The sequence below is a fragment of the Nicotiana tabacum genome, chromosome 6 (genome assembly GCF_000715075.1).
Source record: "Nicotiana tabacum cultivar K326 chromosome 6, ASM71507v2, whole genome shotgun sequence".
Classification (NCBI taxonomy): Eukaryota; Viridiplantae; Streptophyta; class Magnoliopsida; order Solanales; family Solanaceae; genus Nicotiana; species Nicotiana tabacum.
In genome coordinates this window covers 184746146-184762799 of record NC_134085.1, presented here as the reverse complement: position 1 = coordinate 184762799, position 16654 = coordinate 184746146, and positions in this window count along the sequence as shown.

Genomic DNA, 16654 nt, shown 5'->3' with positions numbered 1-16654 from the left:
ATATTTCACGCCGTGAATACAGTCGAATACAATAATCTGTCCAACTGTAATATCATGTTTCACTCCATGAATACAATCGAATACACTGGAATACAACAGCTGATTAGCTGGACTTCCCGATTCACGCCTATTTTTGCTATTGTATTCATGAATACAATAGCTTAAATCCATCAAATACATCTTATAACCACAGAAAAGGTATTTATAATCCGTAATATAGCAAATGGTATCTATAGATGGCTAATTACTACTAAAAGATAGTGCTTTATGAAAATTTCTCTTAAAAGTAACCGCTAAATGTATATTATACAATAATTATACATATTATGTTATATATCTATCGACTAATATTTAAGTTAAATGATTCGACGGCCGGATATTTATGTTAATTTTTTTACCATTATTAAATAGTCAAAGTACAAAATCAGGTTCTTGAATAATTTCGTCCCATTTAGTACTCTTGACTTGACGTAACTATAAAAAAAATGCAAAATATTTTTTTTTAATATAAAAGTTTAAACAAAACATAGGAATATTGGATACCATAAAAACATTTGTGATATTTAAAATATTTAAAAACTTCGACTTTGAAAAGAAAAAAGTAGAGGGCATTTTTAAATAACGTAGGAAGGGAAGTAGAACATTTAGGGACAGTGAGATTATCTACTTTCACGTTAACAAACTTAGGTCCTCATAAGCATAATTAGTTGGCAATTTGCGTTAATTCTTTATAGTCCTTTAATAATGTCTAGTGGTTTAAAACTTAATAAACGTGAAAAAAATTAACTAAACGTGGGTGGCTATCTAAAGGTAATAGTATATTGTAATGACTTTCAAATAGGGGTGGGCATAAAATCCGAAAAATCAAATTCTGAATCGAACCAAATTAATTTGGTATTTCAGTTTTGAATTTTTCGGTATTTCGGTAATTCAGTTCGGTATACGGTATTGGGTTTTTGATATTTTGGTATTTCGGTATATCGAAATAGTTTAGTCCAAGCCCGACTTTATTTTTATTTTTTAGCCCAATAACTTTAAACTCACACCCTAAAAGTCCAAAACTCCTAATTCTCTAATTCCTTACCCTTAGGCTTTAGCAAGGTTCCACCAAGCATATTAAGAACTTCTAGAAATCTTGAAGCAGAGAAGAAAAATATACAGACAGTCAACCCAAAGAGCTACAGATTTGAATATGCAGAAGCCTCAGAACATAACAAAACAATTTATTTGAAAAAGCTACGACAACTTCTGAAATATCAACTGAAGTCCCTTTGTAATCTACTTGGCTTTGGTATATGAAATCGAGTAGTAATGCTTTTGATAGACTCTTACTGAAGTAATCATGCATTAAAAAGAACATAGTCATGTGTTAACACAATGATCAACATGGACTATATTAGTTAATGGAGTGGGGGAGATAGTGAAGATTTTGTTTAAATCGAAACCGCACCCAAATCGTACCGAACCAAAATAAAAAATACCGAACCGTACTGAAATATTTTGGTACGGTATTTGGTATACACAATTGATAAACCGCATACCGAAATATCGAACCGAAATTCTTAAATACCGAATCGAAGTACCGAATGCCCACCCCTACTTTCAAATTAAGTCAGTACGACCTATATATAATCCTAGCCTCTATGCAGAAATATAAACTCGTTATAACTATGGGCGCATCGGTTATAAGCCTATATGACTACAACATATTTCAGATTTTCATATCAAGACGAGATAATATAATTTTCGACATCAAACATGGAAAAAAGATGATCAAGAGACAAGTACTCCCATTAGATGTCATCTTGTAGTTAAATCAAATAGGCATTTGGTGTTGAGATGAATAAAATAACAGCTGGTGACATTTATGAGTGTAACAGTTTAGAGAGTGAGAAAGGGAATTAGGTGACAGTTGTGCGCTCTTAGACTAGTTAGTTATGTTAGTTAGCTAAGAGGTTAAATTAATAAGTAGTCACATGTACAACTTATATAGCTCAGTTTTATAAATGATTTATAGAGCTTTGATTCGCTACAATTGAACTTTCTTCTAGAACCATCTATCTCCTCTTCTTCGATACATTCTGAAGCTTCACTCTCACATTTCAATGGTGAGATTTAAAATGGTATCAGAGCTTGAGTAGTTCGATTAGAGTTGAAATTCGTTTTTTCTTTCTTTCGGATTTTGGAGAAATTGATTTAGTTCGATTGAAAACAATCAATTATTTCTTTAGAATCTTTGAAGCTCAACAATGGAGATGCTGGACATTCTTAACCCCATGCATCCACTATTTTTACAGCCGTCAGATAATCTTAGTAATGTAATCATCTTGATTCAGCTAAAAGGAACTGAGAAATATTCAGATTGGAGCAAAGCGGTGGTGATTGCATTGCGAGCAAAGTGAAAACTAGGATTCATTGACAGAACTTGTACAAAGTGTCAGCTCACTGAAGATTTAGGAGAGGATTGGGAGCGAGTCAATGCAACAGTCCTAACATGGATCATGAATACTTTTTCACAAGAGTTAATTATTAGAATCATTTATACTCAAAGTATGAATTTTGGTTGGATTTAGAGGATCGTTTCAACAAGGTTACCGGTTCTAGAGTCTACAACCTTCAGCGAGAGATAACCACAATTTCTCAAAGTACCTTTAGCATTTTTGTTTATCATTCAAGACTAAAATCTTTGTGGGATGAATATAGATATTTAATACCTTCACTTCATGTAACTGCTGGAACAAGGTATTGCACGTCTAGAACAACAGAAGCTTTTTCAAATTTTAATGGGATTAAATGAGTCATATGGAGCTATTAGAAGTTAAATTTTACTGCAATTTCCATCACCCTCAGTAAATCGTACTTTTGCAATGTTAATAAATGAGGAAAATCAGAGGAAGGTCTGTTTGTCTAATTTACCAAGCTAATTTGGCAAACGATATGAATGATTCCACGACATTCATGAGTGTTAGGGATAATCCAACAAAGTTTAAGAAATTTAGCAATCTGTATTATGAGTATTGTCGATGCAAGGGTAATATAAAAGAAACTTGTTATAAACTACATGAATATCCACCGAGCTTTAAGGGAAAAAGGCATCAGTAGTACAGGCAAGCAAATACAGTTGTGAGTGGTAACTGTCATGGACAAGAGAATGTCATGACCAAAGGCAAGGCTGAAATACCTCAAGGAATGGCTAATTTCTTCACTGAAGAGCAATATGGGCAGATAACGAGGTTGTTAAACAATGAGAAGGCAGAGGATCACATAGATAATATGGTCGGTAATGATGTTTCACTATCTTTGGAAAATTGCAAAGATCCTTGGATTATAGATACTGAAGCAACTAATCATATGACTTCAAATCATAATTTGTTGCATAATGTGATCAATTTACTTGAACATAAGAGAGGTAAGGTGCACCTCCCAAATGGTAAGCATGTCCCTGTCACTTATCAAGGTAGCTACAATCTCACAGGAGATGATACAGTCCACGATGTGCTGAGTTTAAGTATAATTTGTTAGCATTTTCAAAATAAACAAGGGAGATACAATGCTCAGTGAAAAAATTTCCAACATTCTGTGTATTTCAGGACCCGTACAATGGGAAGGTGAATGGGATTAGTAAGGAAAGAGGTGGCCGTTATCTCCTGATCCCAAGGAAGATTGATAGGAATAAGGAAGCACAAAGAATTAGGAGTTGTCTTACAGTAGAGTGACTGGCACAGTCACCTGGCACAGAAGGCTTGGACACATACCTATAGTGGTCATGAAAAAACTGGACCTTTTGAAGAATAAAAAAAATCAAATTGTAGTTTCAATAATTGTACTGTATGTCCATTGGCTAGACAGACAAGAAAACCATTTACTCTTAGCAATAGTAGAGCTGAAGATATTTTTCATGTTGTCCATGTGAACATTTGGGGTCCATATAGAGTTCCTACACATAATAAAAATAGATATTTCCTAACACTTGTAGATGATCACTCTAAGATGATTTGGGTATTTCTAATGAAACTGAAAATCGACACCACTGTCTTGTTGAGATTCTTTTTTAAACTAGTGCATGTACAGTTTGGAAAGGATTTTAAAATGTTGAGAACTAATAATGGTGTAGAGGTTTTTTGCAAGGAGTGTAGAGACTTCTTAGCAGGTTGTGGTGTCATTCACCAGAGCAGATGTCCACACACTCCACAATAGAATGGAGTGGTGGAGAGGAGACACATGCATATCTTAGAGGTTGCAAGGGCCTTGAGTTTTCAAGGAAGCACCCCATTGCATTTCTGGGGAGACTGTGTGCTTACAGTAGTTTACATTATCAACAGAGTACCATCCTCAGTCTTGGGTGGCAAGTTTTCATATGAAGTTTTTCATAAGGCCAAGCCAAACTTGTTACATTTGAGGACAATGGGTTGTTTATATTATGCTACAGTCTCAGAAAAGGTTGATAAGTTTTCACCAAGAGCAATAGTTGCATTTCATATGGGATACTTAATACCACAGAAGGGTTACAAGTTATATGATCTCAAGGGGGAGAAGTTCTTTATGTGCAGAGATGTGACCTTCAGAGAAGATATCTTTCCATTTCAATCCATGAATAGAACTACAGACTCTCTATTGTTTCTGGAGTTACAGGATGATCAAATAGTCTATCAAGCTAGTCCTACTCATATGGAACCTCAACATGCAGAGGAGGTGGTTGAAGCACAAGGTACACCCAACATACCTGAAGTACTACTTGAGGATCAACATATGCCACAAACTGAGAAGACTCATGAGAATGAAGCAATAACAGATGATGATCAAGTTCCTAATGTTTAGCAGCTTATTGCAGAACCAGAACTATAACCCAGAAGATCTTCAAGGGACTCTAGACCTCCAACATGGTTTAAAAACTATGTTTATCCAGGCAAAAGAAGTTCATCCTTAAACTTTATGTACCCTATGTCCAATTACCTAAGTTACAATTCTATCTCAAAAGGCTATAAGTCTTTCTTAGCTGTTATATCAGAGGTAGAACCTACATCTTATGTGGAGGCTATGAAGGAACCTAGATGGATTGATCCAATGAAAACATAGGTTGATGTTCTTGTTCTGAATAATACCTGGGAGGTAGTTGATATACCTAAGGGGAAGGTTCCCATTAGATGTAGATGGGTGTACAAGATCAAAAACAAATCAAATGGAAAGGTGGAAAGATTCAAAGCTAGGTTGGTTGCAAAGGGTTACAGCTAGCAGGAGAGTCTAGATTATCACGAGACCTTTTCTCTAGTAGTGAAGATGGTTACAGTAAGGGCAATTATTACTTTAGCTGCTATTAACCAGTGGAATCTTTACCAAATGGATGTCTATAATGGCTTTCTTCAGGGTGACCTAGAAGAGGAGGTTTACATGCAGCTCCCCCCTGGTTTTGGTAGTCAAGGGAGGAACAAGGCTTGTAGACTGCTCAAATCATTGTATGGGCTTAAAAAAACATCAAGGCAATGGAACTTGAAGCTTACAGAAGCTCTCTTACAGGCAGGATTTTCCTAAAGCAAACATGATCATTCTCTTTTACCCTGAGAAAGCACATCAAACTTGTCATCATTCTTGTCTATGTCGACGATCTTCTCATCACAAGAGATGATGAAACCTTAATACAAGAAGCTAAATCTACACTTCACAAGGCTTTTAAGATTAAAGACATGGGGTTATTGAAGTACATCTTGGAGATAGAAGTAAGTAGATCTCAGAAAGGCATACTGTTGTGTTAGAGGAAGTATGCTGTTGAGCTCATAGCTGAGTTGGAATTGACAGGATCAAAGCCAGTCGTAACACCAATAGAGCAAAACAGAAAGCTAACAACTATGGAATATGATGCACATTGTGATCTGAATGATGATTCACAACTTACAGATGTGAAAGGGTATTAAAGGCTCATAAGCAAACTTCTCTACTTAACATTCACAAGGCCTGATATAGCCTATATAGTATAGACCTTGAGCCAATTTATTCAAGCACCTAAGAGGTCTCATCTAGAGGCAACATACAAGTTGGTGAGGTACATTAAGAATGAGCGAGGGCTAGGCATTCTAATGAGTGCAAATGGTGATATGACATTGAGAGAATACAATGATGCATATTAGGCTAGTTGCCCAAATTCAAGAACATCTGTGACAGGGTATTTGGTGAAGTTTGGTGATTCGTTGATATCATGGAAATCAAAGAAGCAGAACACAGTTGCAAGGAGTTCAACAGAGTCAGAGTATAGAAGCATGGCATTGACAGTTTCTGAATTGATTTGTTTATTGGGAGTGCTCAAAAAGCTAGGAATTGTAGTTTCTACTCCCATTCAGTTGTTCAGAGACAGCAAAGCAGCAATGCAGATAGCCAAAAATCCTGTATTTCATGAACGCACCAAGCATATAAAGATAGACTGCCATTTTATAAGGGAAAAGGTGCAAGAAGGACTAATCCATCCTGTATATGTTCCAACAGAAAATCAAGAGGTAGATATATTGACCAAAAGGACTTGGAAGCGTGCAATATCATCATTTTTTGTCCAAGCTAGATGTTTTGAACATCTTTACAACACCTAGCTTAAGGGAGGTGTTGAGATGAATAAAGTAACAGCTGGTGACAACTGTGAGTGTAACAACTTAGAAGGTGAGAAGAGAATTAGGTGACAGTTGTGCACTCTTAGACTAGTTAGTTATATTAGTTAGCTAAGAGGTTAAATTAATAAGTAGTCACGTGTACAATTTATATATCTCAGTTTTGTAAACGATTTGTAGAGCTTTGATTCAATATAATTGAGATTTCTTCTAGAACTATCTATCTCCTTGTCTTCGATACATTCTGAAGCTTCACTCTCACATTTCAATGGTGAGATTTAACATTTGGACATAAGAAAAATGTGATTTTTGAAGGAAAAAGGTAGTTTTTGAATTAAAATTGAAAAAATATGTTTAGACTTTAAAATTGGGATGAATTTCACTTGAAAAAATATTGCAGTTTTGGAAGATAAATCAAATTTTACATGGAAAAAATATCACTTTTTCAAATGTGAAAAATTCATTTTCAATTTTCTTTTTAAAAAATTCAGTTCAATGTATAAACCAAACAAGTTTTGGAAGAAAAAAAAATAGAAAGAAAGGAAAAAGAACTGTATGGACAAACAGTCCTAAGAAGAGAAATTTGTTTACTTGTTGTTAGAAGTATTATAATTAGGAGAATCTATCGGAATAATACAGGACTACTGGGGAGAAAACAGACAACATAGAAGAACAGTGATGCTAGAAAACGCGAAACGTGTTACTATAATATATACTCCAGTCCAGGGGAATCAAGCGGTGAGAAGTGGGTTCAACTGAACCTCTTCGTCAAAAAATAATACTGTATATATATATAAATTATGGCTAAAACAAGGTAAATTTTGTTTAGAAATTATTTTTGAACACGCTTATACGGCTTATACCGCTTATGTTAGTTATGGACTTCTCCGACTGAACCCACTTATACAAAATCCTGGGTCCGCCACTGCTCCAGTCCACAAATGATGTGAAAACTTTTTTGAATTCCACATAACGCGATTCGCTGTGGTCGTGAATCATGATGATTGCTAAGTTATGCTTACAATCAAGGGTAAAATCCACAGCACTTCATGATCAGTTGTTTAAAGCATTAAAAACGAAATTAGAGTCAAACTTACGAAATCTTGACAAACACATCTTACACTAAACACTACTAGGGGTATTCGTCGGTCGGTATAGTTCGATATTTAGATATTTCGATTTGATGTGTTTGATATTTGGTTTCTTAAAATACTACATCAATACCGTACCTAACTAAATTCGGTATGGTTCGATTTTTCTCCTTTCATTTTTTGGTTTATTTGGTATGGCACTTGGGATTGTTTGACTCGAATATTATCTAGTCCATAACCCTACTAAACACCTTATCGCTCTTGTGCTTATTAATTGATTGGGTAGCTGCTGTGGATTTTTCTGGGTTCAAAAAAACTGATTGGGTAGCAGGTTACTAAGTACTGAAACTAGAGCGATGGGACCTCGAGAGTAACAACGTAGTTCTACTTCTAATAAAGTTGACCTCATCAGCTTAACTTTTGCACCTTTAATTACGCTGAGCTGTGTATGGTACGGCATACTGAAGGTCTGAAGCTAGAATTTCTCGGTTAAATGTAGGCTATTCACATTAAAGACTAAATAAATTCTCGAGAAAGACCTTTATGATCTGATCTTAACAACTATTGAATTGACTAACAGATGAACATGAGAAAATATGATATATATATATATATATATATATATATATATACCTCTAAAACCTAAGGATTTCATATAGAGTGTTCAAACTTGAAAGAAGGAAAATAATTCCTGGAAAGGTTGTTCAACACATGTTATGTACCTCTAAAAATTGATATTTTACCTATATACACACTATAATTTTCCGACGAAAGGTGGTCAATTGACCACCCTAACTTAAGTTTAGCTCCGCCCCTATATATATATATATATATATATATATATATATATATATATATATATATATAAAGTACAAAATAATTTACCATTATTATAAGGAATTTTTATATACATATACACTATTGGAAACTTTATTACCTTCCCTACTCAAGTTTCAATTTAGTTACATCATATATACAAATTTATCAATTATATACACTTTAGGAATTAAATGAGTATCCTTTACATTAGGAATCAATTATTTCTCATCCTTATTCTCTCTCCGTCATTCTCTCTCTCTCTCTCTCTCTCTCTCTATATATATATATATATATATATATATATATATATATATATATATACACACACACACTATCTCTCAATCCCTAATTCAAGCAATGTAAAACAAAGGAAAAGAGAGCAGCAATTCCACCATTGACAGCCATTAAAATGCTTTGAAGTTTTGAATTCGAATTTGGGTTTTAAAAAAATATTATTTGTTTGAATTGGGTGTTGTTGCAAACAATTGAGAATTCTCTCTACGTCTCTCTCTATCTCTCAATCCCTAATTCCAGTAATGTAAAGCAAAGGAAAAGAGAGCAGCAATTCCACCATTGACAGCCATTTAAAAGCTTTGAATCTTTGAATTCGAATTTGGGTATTCAAAAACCATTATTTATTTGGATTGGGTGTTGTTGCAAACAATCGGAAATATGGTTTGGAGTTTATATCTCAATCTTGAGGGTGTTTTGGTGAATATTAGACTTGATTTTGGCTGAATTTCAGATTGAAACTCGAAGAAGAAGTAAAAGACATGACATACATTATACTTACGAAATTGTAGTAAAATTGTAGAAAAATTATATTCTGTTTATATATATATATATTTAACTATTGTATGAAAGTTGAACAATATTGTATAAAAATTGTATTTAAGTTGTATGATATTGTAGTTGTATATAACTGAATAGAAATAATATATAAAAATTGTAAATAAGTTGTATAATATTAATTAGTTGTATGAAATTTATTTTTACTATGTATAAATTAGATACAAAATAAAAAAAAGACATATTGTATAAAAATTGTATTTAAGTGGTATGATATTGTAGTTATATATAACTGGGTAGAAATAATGTTTGAAAGTTGTAGAATATATAATCAGTTGTATGAAATTTGTTTTTACTATGTATAATTCAGATACAAAACTAATACTATAATTTTTGCCCTTTCAACTTGTTGCTTGACAGCCGAAGGTAGAACAATGTTGAAATACTAGTCAGATCTCTAGGAACTCCTCCAGACAAGAAATTATGGACGGGTCTACAATTCTTAAAGGAATGTCAGTAACCCCAAAAGGTATAGGACCTTCAAGCAAATTTTGTGACATGTTTAGATAATCAAGATTTGGGAAGGCGAAACTCATGTTTGCTGGGATATGTCCATTTAATTTGTTATTAGAAACATCAAAGGTCTCTAGATGGAGGAGACAACTTCGTTTGTCCAATGAAAGCATTATCTCTAGCATAAAGGACTCCAAGCCTGGTGTTATTCTCTAACAACCAGGTTGGAAAGTTTCCAGGCAATTGGAAAATTTGGGATCCAATTCTGAAATTCAGTGTCTGTAGTTGTTGTATTAGAGCCAACATCCAAGTATGTCCGTTTTGAATGGTTGGCGAACTGCTTGAATGACCATGGAACTTCAAATTGGCTTAAATTGTTGTAAGGGTGGAAGATCCAGAGAGAAAAAGGGAAAGGAAAGAGAAAAAAAGGAAAAAATGATGATGTCCATCTCATTGAAGAAGTATTAGGCATGTGCCTAATAAAAGTTTCTTTGGTTTGGTAATCAACCTTGTTGACTTGGTTTGGTTAGGTAGCCAACCTTGTTGAATTTCTTTGGTTTGGTAGCCAACTTTGTTGAATTGTGAAAAGTGTGTGTAAATTGTCAAATATTGTAGGCTTTAGAGGGTGAAGCTTTGGCTATAAAAGGGGAGCTTCAACTCTCATTTCTTTACACCAACAAAGAGAGAAAGAAAGAGTGAGGTTTCACAGACAAGGTATAAGAAAATAGTCTGTGAGAAAAATAAAGAGTGAGCGATATTGTAGTGAGGTGGGAATATCAAAAGAGGGTTATTTATTTTGAGTGTTGTAGTGGTCTTTGGAGTATTTATCTCCGACATACAAAGTGTAAAATTCCTTACTATAGTGATATCAGTTGCTCCTCTCGGGGCCGTGGTTTTTTCCCTTATTAAAAGGGTTTTCCACGTAAAAATCTTGGTGTCATTGTTACTCTTTTATTCTTGTTAATTACCGTATCTCGGTGATACATTATTATTCCGCTTTTATTACCGTGAATATTATTTTGGCAAGGGGTATATTCCCAACAACTGGTATCAGAGCACAGGTTCTGCTCGTTCACTGAAACACTATTCACTGTCGGTAGTACTATACTTGGTGAAAAATAAAAATGTCCGAAGTAAAGTACGAGGTAGCAAAATTCAACGGAGATAACGGTTTCTCAACATGGCAAAGAAGGATGAGAGATCTGCTCATCCAACAAGGATTACACAAGGTTCTAGATGTTGATTCCAAAAAGCCTGATACCATGAAAGCTGAGGATTGGGCTGACTTGGATGAAAGAGCTGCTAGTGCAATCAGGTTGCACTTATCAGATGATGTGGTAAATAACATCATTGATGAAGACACTGCACGTGGAATTTGGACAAGGTTGGAAAGCCTATACATGTCCAAAACGCTGACAAATAAATTGTACCTGAAGAAGCAGTTATACGCCCTACACATGAGTGAAGGTACGAATTTTTTGTCACATTTAAATGTGTTTAACGGACTAATCACACAGCTTGCCAACCTCGGAGTGAAAATCGAGGAAGAAGATAAAGTCATCTTGCTATTGAACTCGTTGCCATCTTCGTACGATAATTTGGCAACAACCATCCTGCACGGTAAGACTACTATTGAGTTGAAAGATGTCACATCGGCTCTTCTACTCAATGAGAAGATGAGAAAGAAGCCTGAAAATCAAGGACAGGCTCTCATCACAGAAGGTAGAGGCAGGAGTTATCAAAGGAGTTCGAACAACTATGGTAGATCCGGAGCTCGTGGGAAGTCAAAGAACCGATCCAAATCAAGAGTCAGAAATTGCTACAACTTTTATCAACCAGGTCACTTCAAAAGAGATTGCCCAAATCCAAGGAAGGGCAAAGGTGAAACCAGCGGCCAGAAGAATGACGACAACACAACCGCCATGGTGCAAAACAATGATAATGTTGTCCTCTTTATAAATGAGGAAGAGGAATGTATGCACCTGTCAGGTCCAGAGTCGGAATGGGTGGTTGACACAGCGGCATCTTACCATGCCACACCGGTAAGAGATCTTTTTTGCAGATATGTAGCAGGTGATTTCGGCACAGTGAGAATGGGTAACACAAATTACTCAAAGATTGTGGGGATTGGTGACATTTGTATCAAGACAAATGTCGGATACACATTAGTTCTAAAGGATGTGCGGCATGTACCTGATTTGCGGATGAACTTGATCTCGGAAATTGCTTTAGACCGAGATGGATACGAGAGCTATTTTGCAAATTAAAAGTGGAGACTCACTAAGGGATAATTGGTGATTGCAAAAGGAGTTGCTCGTGGCAAGTTGTACAGGACAAATACAGAAATATGCCAAGATGAATTGAACGCGGCACAAGAAGAGATTTCTGTAGATTTGTGGCACAAAAGAATGGGTCATATGAGCGAGAAGGGATTGCAGATTCTTGCCAAGAAATCACTCATTTCTTATGCCAAAGGTACAACGGTAAAACATTGTGACTATTGTTTATTTGGTAAGCAGCATAGAGTCTCATTTCAGACATCGTCTGAAAGAAAATTGAATATGCTTGATTTAGTATATTCTGATGTTTGCGGCCCAATGGAAATTGAATCAATGGGTTGTAACAAATGTTTTGTTACTTTTATTGATGATGCTTCACGAAAATTATGGGTTTATATTTTGAAAACCAAAGATCTGGTGTTTCAAGTTTTCCAGAAGTTTCATGCTCTAGTAGAAAGGAAGACGGGTCGAAAGCTAAAGCGTCTCCGAAGTGACAATGGAGGTGAGTACACTTCAAGGGAATTTGAAGAGTATTGTTCAAGTCATGGGATCAGACATGAAAAGACAGTTCTTGGAACCCCACAGCACAATGGCGTAGCCGAGAGGATGAACTGCACCATTGTGGAGAAGGTGAGAAGCATGCTCAAAATGGCTAAACTGCCTAAGTTATTTTGGGGTGAAGCAGTTCAGACAGCCTGTTACCTGATCAATAGGAGTCCATCAGTTCCGTTGGCGTTTGAAATCCCAGAGAGAGTTTGGACCAACAAGGAGGTGTCCTACTCGCATCTGAAGGTGTTCGGTTGCAGAGCTTTTGCACATGTACCAAAAGAGCAGAGAACAAAGCTGGATGAAAAATTTGTTCCCTGCATATTTATCGGATATGGAGATGAAGAGTTCGGGTACAGATTGTGGGATCCTGTAAAGAAGAAGGTCATCAGAAGCAGAGATGTAGTCTTCCGAGAAAGTGAAGTTAGAACTGCTGCTGATATGTCAGAAAAGGCGAAGAATGGTATAATTCCTAACCTTGTTACTATTCCTTCTACTTCTAACAATCCCACAAGTGCAGAAAGTACAACCAACGAGGTTGCCGAGTAGGGGGAGCAACCTGGTGAGGTTATTGAGCAGGGGGAGCAACTTGATGAAGGTGTCGAGGAAGTGGAGCACCCCACTCAGGGAGAAGAACTACCTCAACCTCTGAGGAGATCAGAGAGGCCAAGGTAGAGTCATGCAGGTACCCTTGCATAGAGTATGTCCTCATCAGTAATGAGGGGGAGCCAGAAAGTCTTAAGGAGGTGTTGTCCCATCCAGAAAAGAACCAGTGGATGAAAGTTATGCAAGAAGAGATGGAATCTCTACAAAAAATGACACATACAAGCTGGTTGAACTTCCAAAGGGTAAAAGACCACTCAAATGCAAATGCGTCTTTAAACTGAAGAAAGATGGAAATGGCAAGCTGGTCAGATACAAAGCTCGATTGGTGGTTAAAGGCTTCGAACAAAAGAAAGGTATTGATTTTGACGAAATTTTCTCACCTGTTGTCAAAATAACTTCTATTCGAACAATTTTGAGCTTAGCAGCTAGCCTAGATCTTGAAGTGGAGCAGTTGGATGTGAAAACTGCATTTCTTCATGGAGATTTGGAAGAGGAGATTTATATGAAACAGCCAGAAGGATTTGAAGTAGCTGGAAAGAAACACATGGTGTGCAAATTGAATAAGAGTCTTTATGGATTGAAGCAGACACCAAGGCAGTGGTACATGAAGTTTGACTCATTCATGAAAAGTCAAACATACCTAAAGACCTATTCTGATCCATGTATATACTTCAAAAGATTTTTTGAGAATAACTTTATTATATTGTTGTTGTATGTGGATGACATGTTAATTGTAGGAAAAGACAAGGGGTTGATAGCAAAGTTGAAAGGAGATCTATCTAAGTCATTTGATATGAAGGACTTGGGCCCAGCACAACAAATTCTAGGGATGAAGATAGTTCGAGAGAGAACAAGTAGAAAGTTGTGGCTATCTCAGGAGAAGTACATTAAACATGTACTAGAACGCTTCAACATGAAGAATGCTAAGCCAATCAGCACACCTCTTGCTGGTCATCTAAAGTTGAGTAAGAAGATGTGTCCTACAACACTGGAGGAGAAAGGGAACATGGCTAAAGTTCCTTATTCTTCAGCAGTCGGAAGCTTGATGTATGCAATGGTATGTACTAGACCTGATATTGCTCACGCAGTTGGTGTTGTCAGCAGGTTTCTTGAAAATCCTGAAAAGGAACATTGGGAAGCAGTCAAGTGGATACTCAGGTACCTGAGAGGTACCACGGGAGATTGTTTGTGCTTTGGAGGATCTTATCCAATCTTGAAGGGCTATACAGATGCTGATATGACAGGTGACATTGACAACAGAAAATCTACTACTGGATATTTGTTTACATTTTCAGGGGGAGCTATATCATGGTAGTCTAAGTTGTAGAAGTGTGTTGCACTTTCAACAACTGAAGCAGAGTACATTGCCGCTACAGAAACTGGCAAGGAGATGGTATGGCTCAAACAGTTCCTTCAAGAGCTTGGATTGCATCAGAAGGAGTATGTCGTCTATTGTGACAGGCAAAGTGCAATAGACCTTAGCAAGAACTCTATGTACCATGCAAGGACCAAACACATTGATGTGAGATATCATTGGATTCGAGAAATGGTAGATAATGAATCTCTAAAAGTCTTGAAGATTTCTACAAGTGAGAATCCCGCAGATATGCTGACCAAGGTGGTACCAAGGAACAAGTTCGAGCTATGCAAAGAACTTGTCGGCATGCACTCAAACTAGAAGACAGTGCTACCTCCTCTGGATGAATGAGAATGGAGGGGGAGATTGATGATGTCCATCTCATTGAAGAAGTATTAGGCATATGCCTATTAAAAGTTTCTTTGGTTTGGTAATCAACCTTGTTGACTTGGTTTAGTTAGGTAGCCAACCTTGTTGAATTTCTTTGGTTTGGTAGCCAACTTTGTTGAATTGTGAAAAGTGTGTGTAAATTATCAAATATTGTAGGCTTTAGAGGGTGAAGCTTTGGCTATAAAAGGGGAGCTTCAACTCTCATTTCTTTACACCAACAAAGAGAGAAAGAAAGAGTGAGGTTTCACAGACAAGGTATAAGAAAATAGTCTGTGAGAAAAATAAAGAGTGAGCGATATTGTAGTGAGGTGAGAATATCAAAAGAGGGTTATTTATTTTGAGTGTTGTAGTGGTCTTTGGAGTATTTATCTCCGACCTACAAAGTGTAAAATTTCTTACTATAGTGATATCAGTTGCTCCTCTCAGGGCCGTGGTTTTTTTCCCTTATTAAAAGGATTTTCCACGTAAAAATCTTGGTGTCATTGTTACTCTTTTATTCTTGTTAATTACCGTATCTCGGTGATACATTATTATTCCGCTTTTATTACCGTGAATATTATTTTGGCAAGGGGTATATTCCCAACAAAAAAGTATAACTAAATCCCTTGATTGTAGGCACTAATAGTGGATTAAGAGCCTTTTAAGGTGGAATGTATATATTTTGTAACTAAAACGCGTTTAGGTCGAAATATAAAAAATTGAACATTTTTCGTAATAAAGTTTTAAATAGTGTATATAAATGAAAAGTCTCTTGATTAAATGGGAATTGGCCCGGGAGATTCAGTCATGACTTTTAATCTTAAGAATTTCAGTTAAAATATATGACTATTTTCAATATATATACACGTATATATATTTAAAAAATTTATCGAAATTAACGAAGTCCGTTGACCCTCTTCTTTATGCACAGGTCCTGCTATGCTTAAGGACAGTGAAATAACTTTTCCGGCACGACTGGGGGGTCCCGTCCCTCTCCTATCTTTAATTATTGTTAAAAGCTGCATGAATATTCTCCCTGCCTACATCTTCCATTAAAAAGAAGACAAATGCATGTGTGGTCAATTTTATTTTTGGGCTTGTTATGTTATGCTTTATCCTGCGTCAGAAACTATTTATATTTGATAGTCAAAAAAATATAAAATTTATATTATTTTTGTATATAAATATAGAATGTATATATTTATAATAATATATATTTTTCGGCTATTATTTTAAAAGTGACTATATAATACTATCATTTCCCTTAATTTTTTCCATTGCCCACTTTTGTTAGGACGGTGCTAGCTTGACGTTGGTTATATACTATCTTTGTAACGGTGAGTGCCCATCTACACTAGAGTCGTTTCGCAAAATAATCAGTACTATATAATATATGCTGCACAAATAAACGTAATATTTTTTATTGTTCATGTATATGCTATTAAATCCATGAGAATTTTTTTTTTAGAAAAGTGACAAAGGAGATTAAAAATTTATTTTAGGCAACAGGTTAAATTATCACGTGTGACATTTGGCGTACTCACTCTGATCATTACCTTGATCAAGAAAATTATAACCTAGCTAGTATAAATCCAGTATAGTAATTTATATTGTTTTTTGGTTTGCTTTTCGTTTACCAATGTATTTTATACTACAATTATTATCTTTAATATTACAAATTTCGTATTATAATCC